Genomic DNA, 21572 nt, shown 5'->3' with positions numbered 1-21572 from the left:
TGACCAAGGCGGGGAATAGTGTCAAAGGGGTCAGAAACAAGAAGGAGGAAGAAGAGGATGTGACTCTAGCATATGCGGGGAAGCAGGAGAAGAGAAAGAAGAAGGACCTCTCCAAGGTCAAGTGCTTCCATTGTGGGGAACTGGGCTATTTTGCGAACCAGTGTCCTAAGAAGAAGAGCAAAGGAGAGGGGTGGAGAAAGAAGTTGAGGAGGATGACGATTGTGCCATGAGTGCTCATGTGCCACTTGAGAAGAAGTGGGGAGACATCAAGTTGTAGTCAGGTGGACTACAGGCGATGAGGGGTAGGATCCTTGAGGTACCCAACCTCTTGGATTATACCTTGTTACGGGAACGCCGAAGAGGAGTAGCAGGACTTGCGGATGTCAGTAGAGACGGATGCAAGTGGAGTGGTAGAGAGTGCTACAGTGCAGGAGTCCCCGGACAGTGCGAGGCTAGCACGCTGCAACAGTGCGAGAGGCACAGGGGTGTTGCACCAGTACAGGATGGCACAGAGAGGTGTGCAACAGTGCGAGACACAGGGAGTTGTTGCAACACCGCAGAGGTCAGTGGAGGGAACACTTGTTAGTGGCAGAGGGAGCTTCAGCATCGTGAGTGTCTCTAGCCTGACAGGGATGTTAGAATTGGGTCGATCAGTTACTTACTTCTCAGTAACTAAGTTGTAGTGCAGTTGTTAGCAGTGGCAGTGCTATGGGCAGCACGATGCAGCATGATGAGAAGGAATGTAGTGCAGATGCAGTGTTGGTAGGATGGACCAGCAACAACACGGATGCTGCAGTGGAAGTGGGAGGGCCATGGGCAGCAGTACAGGGTGCATCAGTGCAGAGGATGTTGGGCAGGGAGGCCTAGCATCAACACAGGGACCGATGCTAGATGATCGGGGTAATGCTTAGTGTGGAGTATTACTAGAGCACATTGCTCGCTAGGAGGGAGTGTTGATTTGGGGTAGCATCGGATGTGCTCTAGCCATGAAAATTGGTGGAGAGGCTAAAGCACATTGGATCTCCAAGACCCAGAAATGGTTTGGGTAGATTCTAACCGATTTGGGAGATATTAAAATAATTAATATTTTTAATGAAGTTCCTAAATCTAGACTTATTAGGAAAAATAAAATATTAATGGGTATTAATATAAAACTGGGTTAGAAGGTTTCAAAAGTCATGGATCAAGCCAAATTTAATTGTAGCCGTTGATTAGAGATTTAATCTCGGTCGTTGATGGACCTACGAAAAAAGTATAAGAGGAGGCTTGAGGGTCAGTTGGAGAACACACCAGAGTGATCACTCATTCTATTCTCTAGAGCAGGGTTTGCTAAGAGAGATAGAATCTGTGATCAGCAGCGAGGGACAGTGAATACATAACAGAGAGGTAGAGTTGGTACCAGAGAGACAACGCAGAGCTCAGAGAGGTTGATGTAGAGGCAGTTGGGTTCTATGTAGAGGCAGCCGGGAGAGGCCAGCGTGTGAGATGTAGAGTGTCTAGGGGTTGACGCAGAAGCTCCAGAAGCTAACGCAGGACCAAGAGGCAGTGCTGGAACGATTTCCTGGGACAGACTGGGTGCTGATGAGGCAGGTAGGGTGATGCAGTCCCTATCAGAGTGACACAAAGCAGTGGGAGATGCAATTGTTGCTGTGGGATTGTTCATCCGGTGATTAATCAACCAGAATATCTGTCTCCGGGGAGAGGTGCTATTACCGAGCGCATTCTCTATTGGGTGAGCCATTTCTGGTACCCTAGTTGTATTTTGAAAATGGCATAATAATAAAACCCTTTGTATAGCTGCATTGGTTTTCCCGCATTGGGTTTTTCCAGCGACATTGGTCCAAAAATAACGGTGTGACTTGTGTGCTTGTTTTATTTCAGTTTATAATCTATAGAAGTTGATACTGTACTTTTGTTTGTTTTCAATATTTACATGGTAAATAACCTGTTAAGTAATTAAACAAGTAGGAAGAAATAAACCAGATAGTACAGGAAGAATTTCTAACAGGTTAAACCTAGAAATTCCAACATATAGTAGTTATCACTATATGTCGACATTGGAGTGGCACCTGATGATTATATGAAGACATGGAGCCCAAGGATGTTCCAAGGGACACTTGTACCATCAAACTACCAGAGTTTTTAAACTCTACTTCTATTTCTCATCATCTTTTCTTGTACCTAGATTACACACCCTACGGGGAATTGTAATAAGTGATGCTAATTATGATGTTTTTTGAATCTGTAACAGGCCTAGGGTGTTGGAAACTCGATCAACAAGCGAGTACACCTTGGAGTGTTTTTTTTACTTGATTAATTATTCCTGCGTTTTTAGCGATGAATAATTTTATAGGTTTTTTCACTCAAATTTACCCCAAAGACGGGGTGACGATTTGAAGGTTGAGCCCCTAATGCATCTTAGTATCTAGAGTCGATATATATTACCACACTAGATCACACAAAAAATTTCGTGGAATTTGGTTAGGTCTAAGTAGTCATTTTTTAATTTTTTAGATTTTTCGTAGTTCGGAAATTGCAATAAAAATTGTAATTGAAATGTAATAAGTGTTGTCTAGTAAAGTTGTATGGGGTATGAGTAATAAAAATAACACCGTTCACCCTCAAATTTCTACTTTGACACACTTTGAGAGGTTAATAATGTGTTCTAGACCTTCAAAACCCACTTTTCCTATGTTTAATGGAAAATGTGATAATTAATTAGGCTAAATAAAATAGAGAGAACTCCCAACTCTCCATATAATGAGACTATGGGCTCTTATATTGTATCATGTTATGAGCTATTGGGCTTGAAGAAAGTCTGTCATTTTGTACTTGCATACTTTTCTTAATATAGTCAAGACTTTGGAACTATTTTGCTGGTATTCTCTTGGCGTGGGACTATTTCTTTTGCATATTGAATTGATATTAGTTTATATTTGCCATCCTGCTTAGATTGATGTATGCAAGCTATCTTGCACATATCATTGATTTAGAGTAGTATTATAGGAATAAACTTGCCAATTCATTTTAGGAGGAATGTTTGGTTTATCTTATTCATTATATTGCCTTAATCATTTTGCAAACTAATACTTGTTCAAGTGTGTAGGAAAAATCCTTTGTATTGTGTGCATGAATCCATCTGGAAGTAGGGAAAATATCAATTAGATCAACTCACTCCTAGAGTCAAAGCAATCCAAGACTCAACCATTTTTTAACTCAAAGTCTTCCATCCAACGAAGAGCAAGAGAGAGTTTGCTTACTCTATAGCTACTTGATCATCCATTTTAATTTAAAATACTTATTTGATTCTAGCTCTTTCAAAGTTATATCTGCTATTCAAGAGTCATTTCCAAAGCAAGTATGGGGTTCACTCCCATTACGTGCGTTAGTATTTTGTATATTAAATTGTAGTTTAGTTTTGGTTTCGTTTTTATAGTTTCACACTGACAATTGATTTTGTTTTGCATTCCATAGGCTTGAGCATTGGGCAACAAGGAGCTTGAGGAGAAGCATTGCGAAACTACTTACTCGTGTGTATGCAGGACCCCCTCACTCAATTCAAAGACTAATTTCTAGGGAAGTTGTAAGCATTTGAGGGAGAACTACAAACTCATCTAAGTCGTGGGCCTTTTGAGCCTTGTAAATCTCTTTTGTGGAGTTTTTCCATCTTCAAGCTTGTTGTTATATTTTTTGGGAGAGAGTCTAGCTTTGTTGAATTCTTATCTTTGTAAGGATCTCTCTGATATTATGGGCAACCTTCTTAGAGGTATTTTTACCCATTTCAAATGCTAATAAAAGATAATTTTTTTGTTTTAGGGAGCTTGAGATTTTTTCCATGGCATCCCCCTTCCTCATTTAGAGGGATTCTTGTGGGTGGACTATTTTTCTTCAAGTTTTTCTTAGTTTTCTAAGAGATTTTTTCCATGGCATCCCCCTTCCTCATTTAGAGGGATTCTTGTGGGTGGACTATTTTTCTTAAAGTTTTTCTTAGTTTTCTAACACTTAGTTTCATTTTGTGCATGCTTAAAATTAACACATTTCACTCCACATGCAATTTTTCCTAATCTTGTATTTAAATCTTACATGCATAGACTTCAAACTTGTAAACTTGAGCAAATCTTATCTCATGTGTAAACACTTCATAATTTGGCAAGTTTTAATTGTTTCATAATTTCTTTAAGTACATGCTTCACTACTTGGTCAATTTATTCTATATGTCATGGAAACTATTGGAGCATTATCATTTATTTGAAACAATTGTAGCTTAAAGCAATCTATTCCATTTTACTTGCATATTTTCCATTTAATGGTGCAAACACATATGAACTCATTTACATTTTAGTCTCTCATATGAGCTCATTTACATTCTAGTCTCTCAACGTTTGCAACTATTTTATTTCTCTTTGAAGCATTTGCATATAGCATTATTTTAATTGGGGAATTAACACAATTTGCACTTCATCTAGGCATTTTAGTTTAGAAAGGCCCCAAGCCTCCTCACTAAAATTTTACATGCAACATAAGTTGGTTGAAGTAGACATCTTAGAGACCCTCTACTCTTCTATGGACTCCTTATTGTGAGACCTAAATCTTTGGGCGATGGTGAGCTCTGAAGATTGAAGAGTTCAATTGCAATCTTGTTGTAGAGGTATTTAATAAAATTAACCAAGAACACTTTACATCACATTTACTTTATTTGTCTTTTGATGTTTTGAGTTGTTACATTGCAAAGTTTATTTTCAAGAAACATTTCAAAGCAAATATTGTGATTCTTCAAATTGGTAATAAGTGTTTTCATTTCATGCTCAAGTCTAATTCCATATTGACATCTTGATTTTGCATTTAGCATCTTCTATTTTACCTTTTTCAAAGTAAATTTTCTAATTGTTGAGTTTTGGCAAGATATGTTTTGATTTATGAATTGATTTTATATCTTACAAATATTTTGTGCTAACATCTTTTGTTTGCATTTTAGTGTTACTTTGCTTTCATTATTGGAAGCATTCCAACTTTATTTTGAGCAAATCTATCTTTTATTTTGTTCAACAATAAGGCACTAGTTTTATGTTTTCCTCATGTTGATGATTTTCATTGTTATTGCTCATATCATATTTTTCTCATAGATCATTAAAAGTTATCCATTTTCATTATAACACTCTCATAGAACCTCGTATCACTTCTAACTTAACTTTTCATTAGGGACCACCCCCCCTAGCTAACTTAGGAGATAGTTTAGACGGAGAGAGTCAGGAACAGTGTGACAACTCCTTCCCTGAGTTCCCTGCCCCCAACCACACCTTGTGGGGTTGAAGGCTTTTCTCACTAACCCGTAGGTAGGTGTAGGCGGCATGAGTAACACTGCCTTTAGGATGGGTAGTTCATCCCCATCAAGGGTTGGGACGTGCAAGGGCTCCTTGTTTTTTTTATGAGATAGGGCAACATTTACCTAAGAACCTGGTGATGGCCATATGATAAAGGTAGAGCTCATGCTTGGCTTTTCCCTACACGTGCTAATTTATAAGTCTCGACCATCTTTTGCATTTTTCTTTTTCTTTTTTCTTTTCTTGTGGTCATTGTTGAATTTGTAACTATGGTCGTTTTTCATAATGTACTTTTGGTCACTTGATGTAATTGTATTTATCATTGTAAAGCATATTTATATATGCTTAAGTCAAAGTCCCATTGAGACTTTTAAAAGATGTAAATTTGAATTTTTGAAATTTAATTTTTTGCACCAAAAGGTTACAAGTCAACATCCCTGAAGTCAAGTCAGTCCTGGCCAAGAGACATGTTCATTCACCCTAAATAGACTACTATATAAAGGACGCTCGTGTTAATTTTTCTCAGGTCTATATTATTCTTTTCTTTAGATAGTTGCATTTCTTCATTTACATATTAAATTCGCCGCAAAACATCATAACGTTATTCAATTTTACAACTTTATTCAACAACATATGCAATTATATAGAAACAACAATATCATCATCAATGCAACGAAACTTGAAGGAACAATAGAAAAAAATAACTCACACATAGAGACATCGGGATTGGTCATAGAACAGGGAAAAACCCCAAAAGGAGGAAAACCCTTTTGAATTCTTCTTCTTATTAGATTGTCATTGAATGTTTCAACAAAGAGAGAGTGCAATGATCCATATCTTCAACCACAAAACTATCCAACAAAATCAACTAAACAACCTCCAAGAGATGAACTCTACAATGCTAATAATCAACACCTTGATTCAAAAGCCCGTGATCAACTGTCACTATCTGCGGTCTACTGTTGAATTCTGTGGTCAACTGAAAAATTAAACCCAAGTTTCCAACTGCATGCAAAGAGAGTATGTGCATGCGACTGAAACCCTCCAACTACACTCATGAACCTATGGTTGTGGTTGCGACTAAAAAATACTTGTGTCATCCCTGCGGTTGGAAACCAAAACCCTAGATCTCACATGCGAGCTTCAAACCCTGCAATTTCAGACCTGTACGAACCAATCTCCGCGAACCACCTCAGACCTATGTGAGCCAAACCAAAGAAAGAAGAATGATCATGATGATGTCCAAATGAGGGTCACTTGACTTGTATTTATAGCCATCTGAGGGTGTTCAATTTATCTTTTGGACCAACCTGCCCTTTTGTGGATATGTAGGCCTCAACTAAAAAATACACTTTACTTTGTCCAAATCAACTGCTTCAAAAGTCAAAATTGGTCCTCTCAAAATGAAGAATCTAGTCTTATGATTGGAATTTGTCATTGAGATGCCAAATTAACACTCCCTCTTTGCTAGGGAGAAATTCCAACTGCATCATGTAATCATAGCAAATATCCTGTCATCAAATCATATCCTATCTCAAGTATCTTGTCATCAAATGTCTTCATTGCTCGTCTCGGCTCATCTTTGCTTATCCCTGCTTATCTCTTGCGTGTCTCTGCTCATATGTTAAACACTCGAGAATTTAAAAGAAGAATTTGACATCGGAGGGGAGTCCAAGCTACCACCCTCTATTCATCAGGGAGCCACTGCTACCACCCAGAATCATCTACCTGTGGGGAGCTCAATGCTACAACCTGGGATGTTGAAATATGTAACTAGGTTCAGTTTTCATAAATATGAAATGTACTCTTGATTCTTGTATATTGTAAAAAGAAAGAAAAAATACTATTGTTACTTTTTGTAGCATGGGTTTTATGCTTAAGGTCATTTTATTTAGAGGTCAAGCACCCATTGAGTGCTTCTAGGGTTTATCATAGAGTCAGGAAGTCAATAGAGTCATTGTCATATGAAGAAGACCCCATTGGGCATATTGCAACATGTCAAAAGAATTATTTTTGTTTTTAAAGTGTCAACATACCCTACCAAGACCAAGTCGTCTTGGCAGCTAAGAAGTTGGCCTCATTAGGGCATGTCGTCCTCCTTGAAAGCCTATATATAGGAGAGAACTCGACCTCCTATGGACACTCGCTCATTCCTCATCGTCCAAGTGAAGAAGAGGTAGAAGAAAGGCAAGCGAAGAAGGATAGAAGGAAGAAGGAATAAGTTTATGAGTTAACTATCTCTCTCTCTCTCTCTCCCTCATGTGCGAAAATAAGGCTAGGATTTTGCAGCTAGAATGTCAAAGTTGCATAAAGAAGGTCGAAGAAAGGACTTTTAGGTCACCTACTACTCCTAGAAGGATAAGAAACCTGAGAGAAGGAGCAAGGATGCCTTGGAAGCCCTAATTATTCTCAGTCGTGTGGAAGCAACAACTATTGCAGGGGCCAAAAATTTTAGGCTTGTAGTGGAGGCCAAAATTTTGTAGTTGGGGGTTGAAATTGTGCAGCTGGAAGAGATTTGATTGGGTTTGACTTAGAAGAAGCACATCATCAAGAAGGTTTGGCGTGGTCTTGGAAGGGTATTGGTCTTGGTCTAGAGGTCTTGGAATTCGTCATTTGATGAATCTATATGAAGAGAAGAGATTTGTGGGTTTTCCTCTTAAGAGGAGAGGTTTTGGCCCTGGCTTGTAACTTACATCTTGTGTTCTTGTGTATTATTTATCTTCATGTTTTTTGTAGCCGTTTGGTGATAAGAAAAACATAATAATAAGTGAGGAAGATAATAGTCAAGAAAAAGTAAAAAAACATCACAAGCAACTATCAAGTATAAGAGAAATCATCCTAATTATAGCCCTCTTGATTTCTCAACATGGTATCAAAGCTAAGGTTGACAAAGGGTATGATGAAGATCACTACATATCAAGCAAGGCATCAAAGCATTTTGGAATCTTCTATTATATATTGCTGATTTTTGGTAGCATCATATGTGTTCTAAGTCTCAAATTTTGCAGGGAGGCTTAGGCACATGTATTCCAAAGAACTCAGAAAGTGTTTTGGGAAATTCCACTAATTATTTTGAATAGGACCCTAAGTCTAAACTTAGGAAAGTAAAATAATTAATGGGTATTAATCTAACTGTGGGTGTAACTTCTAGAAGAAGATGAGGATCAAGCATAAATGATCTTAGCCATTGATTAACTTCTAATCTGGGCCGTTGAATGTCAACGAGGAGATTATTTAAGGACACTTGAGGGTCATTTGGAAAACACACAGAGAGTTTAGAAGATCCAATTTTTGAAGCGGAGCCGCTGCCAGGAGAATTTTGATAGTGAGCTTTTGCATAGAGGGGTAGAGGGAGTTTTGGCTGGAGGATCTTCTCCGGAGCCAAGAATACTCATTAGAGAGGCAGAGAGACACACAGAGGGCAGAGAGGGTAATGTAGAGCCTGGAAGGGCTTGCTCAAGCCCCACGTAGAGTAGCACAACAACTTCCAGTGCAGAGGTCTGAATTCGCTGAAGGAGATGACGTTTCTGAGCGGGAGGGCTAGAAAAGGCTTCTGAAGGCAGATCGATTCTTAGTTGAGTTGACACAGTGACTTAGAGGCTAATGCAGGGCCCATGTAGGGGCAGTGCAGAAGTAGCCGGGGAACTCGCAATTTAGCTGTCGGATCAGCTGAGACATGCAGTGTAGAGTGAAGTATTCTCACCAGTTTCTTCTGTTGAGTGATTTTCTCTGTAATTGGATTGCCGGGAGGGCATTCAGTAGTTGTATTCAGAAATATTCAACTTAATAATAAAAACCCTCAGATCTGCTGCACCAGTTTTCCCGCATTAGGTTTTTCCGGGGTCATTTGTCCAAAAACAACTGTGTCATTTGTGTTGTATCTTTTTCTATTGTTCAATTCTTGTTTCGGCATATTATTTAATTGGTGTAGGCTGTAGTGTATGTATTTTGATGTTTGTCGTAGGAAACTGCAAATAACTTGTTCATGTAAATCTAAAAAGCAGAAGAAATATCATCAGTGTTGCAGTAGGAATTCCCAGGTTTAAGGAATTTTCACATGATATCAGAGCTAGTGTAGGTGAAGCAAGAAGAACAGTGCCAGAGAACCCAACACTGAGCAGAAAAGGAGGTCAAAAAAGCTGCAGAAGGCAACAGTTCGAAATGCTAGAGGGTTTGCGCAGTGGTAGCCGGAGGACTGAATTTCGAGGCAGTCTCCGAGTGAGTTGACAAAGAGAAGGGCTTCCAAATCGAAATCTTATTGTGGCAGAGGGAGTAGCGCAGAAGCCTCAGCATGAGCAAGAGCTTGTGGGATGTAGTTTTTCTGTAGGTCATTTTTGTTGGGCAGAAAGACGTCAGAAGAGTGAAGAGCAACACAATGAGGGAAATTTTCCTCAATAGAATTCCTGCCAAGAAGTCCATTTTCTTATTGGTTGAGTAGCAGTAGTAAGAAGCAGAGAGAAGCAATTCGACAATTTTCATGGTAGAAATGGCAACCAGTGGCTTGAGAGATCAGGATGCGCTAAGGAAGTATAACGCAGAAATGGCGAAGGCAAAGAGAATTATCCTCAACGGAGTGAAGGATCATGTAGTCTGTCACATCGCTAACAGAGGGACCACTAAGGAGATGTGGGATGCGTTGTTTACGCTGTATCAGGGATCTTCCGAGCAACAGAGGATGTACTTAGAGCAGAAACTGAGATCTACACAGATGTAGAAGGGGGAGTGTGTGGATCCATTTCTCACGAAGCTTTAGGAGACCTGAGATGAGTTGTCCGTTGTGGGGTCTGTACCTCAAGATTCCAAGTTGGTTAGACTGGCCCTCAATTCTGTCTCAGATGAGTGGCAAGTCTTTGTCCAGAGTATCCTGGGCAGGGTGACTTTGCTGAAGTGGGATGAGATGTGGGCAGCTCTCAAGCAAGAGGAGCTGAGGAGAGATCTAGTCAAGTGTAAGCTTGACAGAAGCAACAATAGTGGGTCGAAGCCCAAGGAGGAGGAGCAGAATCCAGTGCTTGCTTCAAAGGGGAAACAGGAGCAGCGAAGACGTAAGAAGGACGTCTCGAAGGTAAAGTGCTTCAGGTGTGGTGACATGGGTCACTACGTAGCACAATGTCCTCTCAGGAAGAAGGACAAGGATGAGAAGCATGATCCGAAGGCTGCACCTGCGAAGATCGAGGAGGAGGAGTTTGCCATGGAAACCAAGATACCTCTAGGAGGGAGGTGGGCTAATTTAGAGCTGTAGTTCGAAAGAGCTATAGATGGGAAGGATCATTGAGGAACCCACCTCGGATCAATTCCTTGCTACGAGAGCCCAAATCAAAAGTAGCAGGATGGACTAGTGTCAGTTGGTGTCGAGGAGTGTAGGACAGACAGTTGTAGTGGGTAGGAGCGCCAGAGACTGAACAACGTAGAGCATAGTTGGCAACAATGCAGATGGCACAAAGAAGAGGTCAGCATCAGCACATAAGATTTAGAGGGTCAGCGCAGAGACTAGCAGCAGTTAGGCTCCAACATTCACATGGTATCATACTAAACATAGTTAGTTCAGTAATTTGGGATGTTTTTTTCCGTTGTTGATGAAGTAGCAGCAACAGTTTGCAGTGCAGAGGCAGTTGGTAGTGGTGGTACCAGCAGCAGCATGGATGCAGAAATTTGGAGGGAGTTGTAGTACGGATGCACTGTTGACCGTGGCAGGGTCAGCATCAACACATAAGATTTAGAGGGTCAGCGCAGAGACTAGCAGCAGTTAGGCTCCAACATTCACATGGTATCATACTAAACACAGTTAGTTCAATAATTTGGGATGTTTTTTTCCGTTGTTGATGCAGTAGCAGCAACAATTTGCAGTGCAGAGGCAGTTGGCAGTGGTGGTACCAGTAGCAGCATGGATGCAGAAATTTGGAGGGAGTTGCAGTACGGATGCACTGTTGACCGTGGCAGGGTCAGCAACAATACATATGCAACATTTGTGTAGTGGTTGATGGACAACATGTCAGACATCAGCAGCGCAAATGACAATGTTATGAAGTTAGAGTGATGCTTTAGTGGGAGGCAATGCAAGAGCATATTCCTCGGTAAGAGGGAGTGTTGATTTCTGGTAGCATCAGATGTGCTCTTAAGTCTCAAATTTTGCAGGGAGGCTTAGGCACATGTATTCCAAAGAACCCATAAAGTGTCTTGGGAAATTCCACCCAGAAACAATTTTATTAAAATAATTAATTATTTTTAATGGGACCTTGAGTGGTATTAATCTAACTGTGGGTGTAACATTTAGAAAAAGACGAGGATCAAGCAAAAATGATCTTAGCCATTGATTAGATTCTCATTTAGGCCGTTGAATGTCAACGAGGAGATTATTTAAGGAGGCTTTAGGGTCATTTGGAAAACACACAGAGAGTTCAAAAGATCGAATTCCTGAAGCAAAGCAGCGGCCGGGAGAATTTCGATAGTGAGCTTTTGCAGAGAGGGGTAGAGGAAGTTTTGGCTCGCGGATCTTCTCCGAAGCCAAGAATACTCAGCAAAGAGGCAGAGACACACAGAGAAGGCAATGCAGAGGGCAGAGAGGGTGATGCAGAGCCAGGAAGGGCTCACACAGACCCCACACAGAGCAGCGCAGTAGCTTTCAGCGCAGAGGTTCGAATTTGCTGAAGAGTTGACGTTTCTGAGTCGAGAGGTCTGGAAAAGGCTTCTGCAGGCAGATCGATTCTCATTGGAGCTGACGCAGTGACTTAGAGACTGACGTAGGGCCCATGCAGGGGCAGTGCAGAAGTAACCGGGGAACTCGCAGTTCAGTTGTTGGATCAGCCGGGACTTGCAGTGTAGAGCGAGGTAATCTCACCAGTTTCTTTTGCTAAGTGGTTTTCTCTGTAACTGGATTGCCTAGAGGGCATCTAGTAGTTGTATTCAGAAATACTTCAACTTAATAATAAAAACCCTCAGATCTATTTCACCAGTTTTCCCGCGTTGGGTTTTTCCAGGGACATTTGTCCAGAAACAACTATGTCATTTGTGTTGTATCTTTCTCTATTGTTCAGTTCTTGTTTCGACATATTATTTAATTGGTGTAGGATGCAATGTATGTATTTCGATGTTTGCCGTAGGAATTTGCAAATAACTTGTTCATGTAAATCTAATAAGTAGAAGAAATATCATCAGTGCTGGAGTAGGAATTCCCGGGTTTAAGGAATTTTCATGATTAATCCAACCCTTCCAGATGGTCTACATGCATATTCGATCCATTTGGAGACCCATGAAGATGTCCTTTATGCCCCGACACCCACTTGGGTGCATTACATGTTCTTGCTTGGAAAACAAGGGGCCAACCCCTTGTCTTCTATGTTTGGAGTCCATTTCTACATCATGGCACCCCTTGGACTTCATTGGGCCTCCCCAAAGGCCCAAGGACCCACTTTATTCATCATTCGACCCTCTTGAGAGGCTTATTGTTGTATTATTGAGCTATTTGGTGGGCTTGTCACGAAAAGTATTGTTATTAGCACATTATTTTATTTTAGGGGCTCAATTAGGCCAATTTAGCTAAATCAAATTTATTAGAATGTATAAATAGATGTGAGATGATTCATTTTCATCATCATCACTTGGATTGGGTTATCTTCTTTTGTGAGATTTTCGCTATCCTTCTTGGAGGACGAGTTTGGATGAATAGATGAGTTTTGATGTTTGGATCTCTTTCATTTTGTCTTGGAGCTTCACTATGGGCATATGTTGATGATTGGATACACTCTTTCTTACATTTAAGTGCTCTTTTAATGCTATTCTTGTTATTTAATTTTGTCACATGCATGTTGCTGGTATTTTCGCTATACTAGCCTGAAATTTACTGCTTTTCTAATGCGAAGTTGTGGAAATTTGATCTTTTATAGCGTTGCATCATGTCATGGGCCATGTATAAATGAATGAATATTCCTAGAGATATTTTGTGTCAAAATTTATCTTGATAAGTCATCAAATATTGCAAATCAAAGTGTAAAGGCCTTGAAGCTGCTTCTCTCATGCTCTAATGTTATGTAAAGTTGTTTTGAAGGCCTCCTTGACTAGGTGAATCTATTCCAAACTATAAATTCTCCACGACTCCATCTCTCCCAAAGGACAAGGCACTAATCCTCCATAGGTGATCACATTAAAAGCTTATTTCTCTCACCTTCCCTCTTTTTCTAGGACTAGCCTCCATAGGTCACCTAGGGTATCACTTTTCTCACGATTTAGCTATTAAAAGAATTCGATCTCTTGGCCACAACTGCATTGATGTGTCCTCAAGGAGCCGTCTAAATTTCATGAAATCCCGACAGTAGGATCTTGCAATATTTGAAGCCCTAGCTCGAAGACCAATTCTTGCTCTTGGTTTCCCATTGGCTAGTGACCTCATTGGGATCATTGTGAAAAATTCCTAGACTCGAAGAAACCCCTACTGCAACAAATCTGAATCTACTTCACCTACTTGATTTTTAAATTACATACATCAAGTTATTCCCCTGAATACTGAAGCAAATTACTTCTATAGCCTACACTAATTAAATATTTGATCTCATGAAACAGAAAACAGAGCAAAAAACAAGATACATAGGACACTTATTTTTGGACACAATAGTCCCTGGAAAAACCCAATGGGGGAAAACCGGTGCAACAGTTCTGAGGGTTTATTATTATGCATGAGAAATATTTGAATACAAATCTAGGATGCTCATCCAACAATCCTTAACAAAGAAAATACCAGTGGAGAATCTGAGTGAGTTTTACCTCACTTCACCCGACAGAATTCCAGCTGATCCGGCACAAGACTGACTAACCTTGGCTATTTCTACGCTGGCTCTACGTTAACCCTGCATCACCTTGTCTGCCCTCTGCGCCTCTTCGACTGTTCCCGACAGTTTCGGCAGTTCTCAACAGTTCCGGCAGTTCCCGACAGTTTCGGTTGTTCCGGTAGTTTTGGATTCTGCGTGATAGACAACTTTTCTACGTCAGCTCTCCCGACTCTTGCCTTACCTTTGCATCAGCTTTCCCCACTGTTCCGGCAGTTCTCGGCAGTTCTCGGCATTTCCAACAGTCCCCAACAGTTTTAGTTGTTCTGGCAGTTCAGGATTGTGTGTGACACACAACTTTTCTGCATCAGCTTTCCCGGCTATTGCGCTGCCTCTCTGCAAGCTTTCTTTGCCTCTCTGTTCTTTATTTTCCGGAAAGTCCTTCTCCCGGATTCTCTTCGCTCCTTAGCTGCAAGATCTCCCCAATCGATTTTCCTCCTGAGAACTTCTCACCTCAGAAAATCGATTTCCTTAATCTCTGTGTGTGTGTATTTCCAAATGAACCCCAAGCCTCCATTTTATACCTTTCCTGTTGAGTCTTCAACGACCGAGATTAAGTGTCTAATCAACGACTAAGATTAAAACATGAGTTGATTCGCCTTCTAGATCATTCTCACCCATATTTTGATTAATACCCATTAATATTTTAATTTCCCTAAGTTTAGACTTAGGAACTCCATTAAAATATTAATTATTTTAATAAAATACAATTCGGGTGGAATTTCACCAAACAGTTTCTAGGTTCTTTAGAACTCATGTGCCTTAGCCTCTCCACCAATTTTCAAGGCTAGAGCACTTCCGATGCTATCAAAAACTAACACTCCCTCTTAGCGAGGAAAGTGCTTTAGCAACAATGTCCACCTACATGCTGCTCTGTCTCTGAAGCACCTCCTTTCTGCACTGTTGCTGCCACCAAAACTATGCTGTTGTTGCTACTGTATTGCTGCCCATGACACTGCCACTATCACTGCTACATCCGTACTACAAATCCCTTTGAAACGCTGCATCTGCTATGCTGCTAGCACTGCCACTGCTAACACTGCATTCGTACTGCAACTCAGTTGCTGAGAGAAGCAACTGGAAAACATCCAAAATTAGTTGAACTTAACTGTGTTCAGCATAATACAATGAATGTTGAAATCTGACTGCTGTTGATTCTGACCCTCTGAATTTTCTGTGTTGCTGCTGACTCCTGCACTGTTGCCAACCTTGCTCTGCGCTGATCAGTTTCTAGTCCCTAGCTACTGCATTTGTCCTCCAAACAATCCACTACATCATATGACACTAAGTCCATCTCGCTACTGCTGAATCTTAGGTTCTCGTAGCAAGGAAGTGATCCAAATGGTGGACTCCTCAAGGATCTTGCCCACATGTGGTCCTCTCAACTATAGCTCAATATCACCCCATCTCTCGCCTGGAGATGCGGTTGCCATCTCACAAATGCCAAATGACCTCCTCTCTCCTCTGCATAGCACTAGACTGGTTTATGCACTCCCTGTTGGAGCTTGTAGATTTGCCCCTCTCCGCTGTTGTTTAGCGAGTGAAGATTCTGACTCCTTGGCGGGAAGTCCTCTGAGGAGAAAATTTCCCTTCTACGTGTCTTTGTTCTTTTCCAGCGGATTTCTGCCCCGACAGAAATTGCGCCCTTCAAGCACTGCTCTGAGGCTCTGCTTCACTCCCTCTGCCTCTGCAAACACACGAACTGAAAATCGTACCTCTGTTGTCTCACTCAGAGAGAGATTTCCTCGGATCTGCTTCCAACAAGGATTGCGCAATCCCTTCAAGGGGATTTGAATTGCTGCCAAGCACAACTTTCAGCCTCACTGCTTAGCACTTGATCTGCTCTTCCTATTTCAAAATCAACTCCTCTAATACCATGTGAGAAATTCCTAGACCTGAAGGAACCCCTACTGTAGCAAATCTGAATCTACTTCAACTACTTGATTTTTAAATTACATACATCAAGTTATTCTCCTGAACACTGAAGAAAATTACTTCTGCAGCATACACTAATTAAATATTTGATCTCATGAAACAGAAAACAGAGCAAAGAACAAGATACATAGGACACACTTATTTTTGAACACAATAGTCCCCGGAAAAACCCAATGTTGGAAAACAGTGCAGCAGTTTTGAGGGTTTATTATTATGCAGGAGGAATATTTGAATACAAATCTAGGATGCTCATCTAGCAATCCTTAACAGAGAAAATATTAGTGGAAAATTTGAGTGAGTTTTACCTCACTTCACTCGGCAGAATTTCGGTTGATCCGACACAACACTGGCTAACCCTGACTATTTCTGCATTGGCTCTGAGTCAGCCCTGTGCCACCTTCTCTGCCCTTTGCGCCTCTGTGTCAGCTCTCTCGGTAGTTCCTGACAGTTTCGGTTGTTCCGACAGTTTTGGATTCTGCGTGATAGGCGACTTTTTTTCGTCATCTCTCCCGGCTACTGCGTTGCCTCTTCTTTAGCTCTCCCTGCTATTCCGGCAGTTCCCAACAGTTCCGGTAGTTCCCAATAGTTTCAGTTGTTACAACAATTCTGGATTCTACGTGAAAGGTAGCTTTTTTGCCTCAGCTGTCCCGGCTACTACATTGCCTCTGTGTCAGCTTTCCTGGTTGTTCCGACAGTTCTTGATTCTGCGTCACAGGCAGCTTTTCTGCTTCAACTCTCCCGACTACTATGCTGCCTCTCTGCAAGTTCTCTACCCCTCTGTTCTATATTTCCTGGAAAGTCCTCCCAGATTCTCTTTGCCCCTCAGCTGCAAGATCTTCTCAATTGATTTTCCTCTTGAGAACTTCTCACCTCAGAAAATCGATTTCCTCAATCTGTGTGTGTGTGTATTTCCAAATGAACTCCAAGCCTCCATTTTATACTTTTCCTATTGAGTCTTCAATGACCGAGATTAAGTCTCTAATCAACAACTAAGATTAAAACATGACTTGATCCGCCTTCTAGATCATTCTCACCCATATTTTGATTAATACCCATTAATATTTTATTTTCCCTAAGTTTAGACTTAGGAACTCCATTAAAATATTAATTATTTTAATAAAATACAATCCGGGTGGAATTTCACCAAACGGTTTATGGGTTCATTAGAACTCATGTGCCTTAGCCTCTCCACGAATTTTCAAGGCTAGAGCACTTCCGATGCTACCAAAAACTAACAATCATAACATTAAATCATCAAAAGAAGATTCCTTCTTTGATCCCATTCCTTTCCCTAATTAGGTCAAGTACATCCTTGTTTGATCAACTCCATATCCTTGTCCTAATTTCAGGTCTACTTGGCCCTTTGTGGTCCCGCAACTTGTTGACTCCAATTCCTCAAAGATCACTTAGAAGCCAAGCATCCATAAGGCCTTTTGAAACTAGGGGCTTCCTTAACAAGGCATACTCTCAAACGCTATCCTCAAAAGCCCTTTTAGCCCTTCTTAGAGAGCCCATCACCTTGCTTCTAAAGCAAACAACCCATTTAATCAAGTCTCTCTTACGAATAGGCTTAGGAATCACTTCCTTATTTTATCATTGACTATATATATTCTTCATATATCGAGACTTCTCCCATTGGTGAAAATCCGTAAAGAGAAAGGAGCCTTAGTTGAGGTGACAGTGGGCTATTGCTCCGTTGTTGCCCTCGACCTAGTAGTTGCTCTATAGGATCCCATCCTAGGACGAATGTTTTAAAACTCGAGCTCCGACTCCGACTCGGCCGAGGGTCAACTCTGACTCGGTATCGACTCGGCCGACTCGATTTCAATGACTCGGTCGTTGTAAAAAATACAATAAATATATATATATATATATATATATATATTTTTTTTTTTTAAATAAAAAAACATAATTTTAAAGATTTTTCATTCATGTTTCCACACACAGCATTAGAATATAGATAGAAGACAACATATGATCAAAGTAGGCTCATGTATATATCCATTATATCAAAATGGCACCCAGTGCACTGTCCAATACATACATGATGCTGATATAGAGTTCAAAACAAAAACACATAACCAAGGAGGCTAGAAATGGCCTCTACAACAAAAGTAAACTATGACCAGTGGTCTGGTACTACTGGCTATTACTAGAGGAGCCAAGATCATCTGGATCAACCTCTGGATCAGATTCAGACAGGGGGCCCCATGACTCGTCCTCATCATCATCTCTAACTGCAACTATAGAAGTGGTAGCACTAGCAGGCTGTGCAGCAGCTGCAAGCTGAGATAGACAAGATATGCGCTTTTGTCGTGGCTGAGTAGAGGAAGCACCTGCAACTGGAGGACTTGCTGGCTTTGAGGATGAGGCTGGTACAAGTGGAACAGGATCTGCATTCAACTGAACATTATGTTCGAGTGATGCTATCATCTGTAATTCATAATCAATATCCTCATCAGAAGCAAACTCTGCTGGATGACTCTCCACTACCCAATCTAATGTTGGATCAATGTTTTCCAACACAATGGGATCTGAATCAGGTCTTTTGTTCAGCAATTGGTTGTGTCTGAGTCAGAGGTTGTATTGGACATAAACTAGATCATTTAACTGTGTTTGATCCAAACGGTTTCTCTTCTTTGTGTGAATCCTCTCAAAGACAGACCAATTGCGCTCACACCCAGTAGCACTGCAAGTTTGACTCAGAATACGAATTGCAAACTTCTGCAATTCAGGACAATGGCTACCAAAAGCCTCCCACCATTTTGCTACAAAAAACATAGGAGTGTAATGAGTTAGCTCAACAAAATTACAAATTATATCCAACTTTCAAATTATAAACGATTTAACAAAATAAGTATTAAGAATTTGAAAATTGAAATTTTTCTTTACCTGGCTCATCTGCTTCCCTTGCAATCTTTGTTAGGTTCTTCCCAAAGGTACCTGAGGCATTGCTAAAGGTTGTGACTTGTTAGTGTATCTCCAACTGATCACACTCCAATGGGATCATGTGATCAATGCAGTCAATCAATCCATTTCTAACCTTCCCCTTCAAAGCTCTTGTCTCCTTAGCTTTATAATGATACCGTGGGTTCAAAAAATACCCAGCTGCATGTATAGGGCGATGGAGTTGATTGTTCCATCTTTCATCAATGATTGACCAAATGGGCCCATACTTAGCCACTTTATCCTTGTATGCCCTCTTTATTTGCTCCTTTGCTTGATCCATAGCCTCATAAATGAAGCCCATAGCCAATCTTTCCCCATCCACCAACCACAATACCCTAACCAATGGTTTAGCAAGCTTAACAATCTCTGCTGCCTTTCTCCAAAATATTTCTTCATTAACTTTCTTTTTCAATTCTTTGCCTTCCTGTTTGTGAGACCACTGGCTTTGATTCCATTCTTCACTGGAAAAAATATTTTGCAAGTTTCTATGTTGTGAAAGCATAGATTGCAATGTCAATAAATGAGTAGCAAATCTAGTAATGGCAGGCCTAATAATATCCCTGACCCATGTGTATTTCCTCATCAGGCTCAAAATCCATGAATGATTGTAGATAAATTTTGTTATGCTTTTGGCATGATCTACACTGTTTTTGACCCAATCTAATTTGCCAATATCCTCAAGCATGAGGTCTATGCAATGTGCAGCACATGGGGTCCAAAATATGGTTTTGTGTTTTTCCTCTAACAGTTTACCAGCAAGAACATAGTTAGAGGCATTCTCTGTGATGACTTGAACAACATTAGCCACCCCCACCTCCTCAACAACCTCATCCAATAGCTGAAACAACAATTGTCCATCTTTTACCTTATCAGATGCATCAATTGATTTTAGAAACATGGTTCCCTATGGGCGAAGATAAGAAAGTTTATGATGGTACGGTTTCTTTGATCAGTCCATCGATTTGACATGATGGTACATCCTGTTCTTGCCCATGAGTTTTTGAAATCTTTCAAATACTCATTAATGGAGGCAATTTCCTTCTGCAAAAGATACCCCCTTATCTCATGCATAGTAGGGCCTTTGAAGCCTTTTCCAGCAGCATGTATGGCATCAAACATAGGCTCATAATATGGTGAACAGGAAGCATTGAAGGGGATATCAGCATCATACCACCATTTATATATGTAATCACAAGCAGTCTCCCTTAATTCTTTCTTCCAATGGTCATCTAAAGTGGGCTGCAATGTTCTACTAGCTTGAGGACCACTTGCATTTGATGGAGAGGAGGGTGTGACAGTGAAAGAACTTTTGATATTCATATCACCCTTCTTTTTCATTTTACCCTTACCCTTTTCTTGAATAGACTCCAAAGAGGGAGGAACATATCGGAAGGGGTTGGATACATCAGTACAAGGGATAGAGGAAGAACCCTCAAAATCAAAATGGGGGTTGGTAGCCACCATTTTTTGTATATTCCTCTTCCTCCAAATTTCAGCCTCTAACTCTTTTTGCCTAGCCTTTTCTTCTTTAAACTTCTCAAAGTTGGCTAACAATTCCTTCCTAATCTCCTCAATTTTATCTGATTCACATGGAGTAATTTGGCGTCTAATCCCCGCCAAGTGTTGTTTCAGCCTATTAATGCCCCCAAGACCTTCCTTAATTTTTCTATGGCAAAATTTGCAATGCATTTGACTATCAACCATTTCAACATATGCCCAAGCAACATCTCTCACTCTAGGTGCCATTTTTTGACTTGGAAATCAAAGCAAAAAATCTGAAAATGAAAACAAAAAAAATGGCATTGCTTCAATGTTCATTTCTTTCACAAAAAACACTCTTTTCAATTTCCAAATTTGCACATAAAAATTAATAAGCAAAAAAAGATTTTTACAAGTGAAAAAAAATACTTCTAGGCACAAACTTCCTCCTCAAGGTTGCTCCAAGAAACCAACTCCTCAATGCTGCTCCAAATGGCTGCCCAAGAAGCTCCTCACTCTTGCTACAATGCTTGCCCAAGACTCCTCACTTCTGCTACAGTGCTTGCCCAAGACTCCTTACTGCTGCTATAAAAACAAACTCCACAACTCTTCACAAACTCTCACTCAAATGCATGAGATGGCTGTGAAGAAATGAGAGGGGTTGGGTGGGTTTTATAGGGTTTAGGAGAGGAGAATGGACTCCAAATACACTATAGGCAAACTAGAAACCTGTTTGGAGTCCCCCCCCCCAAAAAAAAAACGTTGTTTTTTTGGTTCACAGGTTGCTGTCATCTAACCCGACCGAGTAGGCTCAGACTTAGCCGAGCCGGCCAGGTTATTATCGAGGCGGCCGAGTTAGACAACTCGACCGGCTCAGTAATAACCCGGCCGGCCGAACCGGTTCACACACCGAGTCGACTTAGTGAGGCCTTGACTCAGACCAACTCGGCCGAGTCGGTTCCGAGCTGGCCGAATCTTAAAACATTGCCTAGGACCTCTGCTAGTTTGAGCCGTAACAAGACAAATCTTAATCCAATGGCTAAACCCCAGGGTTTCTCTCACACTGAAGTGA

The 21572-nt window shown here is 40.7% G+C and overlaps 1 protein-coding gene across 3 annotated transcripts in view; it reads left to right on the top strand.

The window, feature by feature from the left end:
- The window catches only part of LOC149187085 (3'-5' exonuclease domain-containing protein / K homology domain-containing protein / KH domain-containing protein), a 290743-nt gene that overhangs the window by 255240 nt on the left and 13931 nt on the right, over positions 1-21572 (top strand). The window lies entirely within an intron of this gene.

Source organism: Pinus tabuliformis, chromosome 3_1 (genome assembly GCF_031772625.1).
Source record: "Pinus tabuliformis cultivar Carrire ecotype Pingquan chromosome 3_1, CPIR1, whole genome shotgun sequence".
Lineage (NCBI taxonomy): Eukaryota > Viridiplantae > Streptophyta > Pinopsida > Pinales > Pinaceae > Pinus > Pinus tabuliformis.
The sequence above is the reverse complement of the archived record's forward strand: the minus strand, read 5'-3'. Positions and strand labels throughout refer to the sequence as shown.